Here is a 1,738-nt window from a genome sequence, read left to right on the forward strand (position 1 = left end):
ACGTGAAACGTGATTAGAAGCTCTATCACAACATTTTTTTTTTCTAGTTTTTTTAACAGATGTAAACATATTTTTATTAAATTTCATTGTTCATGGTCCAAATCAACAATGACACATCATTAAATACATTTTCACGTCATTAATAAATATGACACACCATAAAATATAATTCTAAAACTTTCTGAAATAGATCAACTAAAATCCCAGATTTAAAAATCAAGGGATTGACTAGCACAAATTGAGTTTAGCGAAAGAGATTAGACTCACAATATGTCGAACCAAGAATCAAATCTTGACTACAAGTATTCATATTTAACATAAGGGAGGGAACTTATGAAAAAAAATAAAAAATTAAATGGACTAATACACAAATTAGTCCATTTAAATTAGTCGAATAAATTTTTCTGTGATGTTACAAATTTACTGGTCTAATACACAATCTACAAGATCAATAACAGCAATCTATTTTATTTATCAATACATGATAATGAAAGTAAAACCAACATAAGTCTTATATAGTTGTAATTTTTACTGTTTCGTTTTGTGAATAGTAACGCAATAACGTGATCATGGATGGGTAAGATGGCGGTAATTGCCGCAACGAGGTTGATCAGATGCTTGCTTGTTTTGATCATTTATAAGACTTGCCCCACAGGGACTTCTTGATCCAAGTAGCCTTCTACTCCTAGCCATTTCATACGAGCCTATAAAATATACACATATGAATCATTGTTAATTGCAATGATTACTTTCACAAGCATATAGTAGTATATAATTTTATAGATAACATACCCTATCTTTCATACAAAAACCTTTTTGACTTGAGAAAATATTTATGGATAATATCATGCATAGATTCATCTGTATTGTCTTGAATTTTCTCTTGGAAAGTCGTATAAAAAAATTTACTTGGCAAAATAAGAGTAATAATATATGATGACATTTTCGTTCATATGATCATACAAAATATGGTACTATATATGCCATGAATTAATAATTAATTATCCAAAAATGTTTCAGTTGTTCAATAAAGCATTTAAAACATCATGTATTCATGTGTTATATGGAAACGGAATAGGCAAATATGTTTGAAGAAAAAACAATTGAATATAAGTGGGAGTTTCACTTACTTGAATGAAGCTCAGAAGCACCAGCTAATGAAAACACACAAAGAATGAGAGAAACACAAATAAGTGAGATTATTTTAGAAGCCATTTTAGTTTGGTTTATGTATTCAAGATATCTTAATTTATAACACAAAGCATTGTTGAATGTTTTTTTTTTTTTTTTTTGGAAAGGCAAATGTCAATTGGTTGTCTTTTAAAGCATTATTATGATGAAGTTTTGCATGACTTTCCCAACCAAGAATTAGTTCTTTTTTGTCAACAAGACAGTGACAATGTCTTTTTCCCGCATGCTTCCGCGTAAACCAAGTCAAATATATCATCGTAAATAAATGACATGGTCGTTTTAGACTTTTAGTAATGTATTAGTTCTTTTTTGTCAACAAGACAGTGACAATGTCTTTTTCCCGCATGCTTCCGCGTAAACCAAGTCAAATATATCATCGTAAATAAATGACATGGTCGTTTTAGACTTTTAGTAATGTATTTTCCGCAGACTATTAGGAAGACTAATTCTAGGTAAGGTATGATCTAATAGACAACAAAACCATATCAATCTCTCAAGGGTTTTAATTAATGAGTGTCCCAAGAGCGTTCTTCAAGGATTTTCAAAT

At 29.6% G+C, this 1,738-nt stretch overlaps 1 long non-coding RNA gene across 1 annotated transcript; it reads right to left on the reverse strand.

Annotated features, from left to right (window-relative positions):
• Nucleotides 1-271: 271 nt before the first annotated feature.
• LOC146896540 (uncharacterized) lies at nucleotides 272-1,342 on the reverse strand. Its single transcript, XR_015024147.1, has 2 exons — nucleotides 1,131-1,342; nucleotides 272-704 (listed from the first exon to the last, which is right to left on the reverse strand). It is a non-coding gene; the product is annotated as an uncharacterized LOC146896540 (long non-coding RNA).
• Nucleotides 1,343-1,738: the final 396 nt, after the last annotated feature.

Source organism: Medicago sativa, chromosome 8 (assembly GCF_051527215.1).
Source record: "Medicago sativa cultivar Bolivia chromosome 8, Bolivia_mono, whole genome shotgun sequence".
NCBI lineage: Eukaryota > Viridiplantae > Streptophyta > Magnoliopsida > Fabales > Fabaceae > Medicago > Medicago sativa.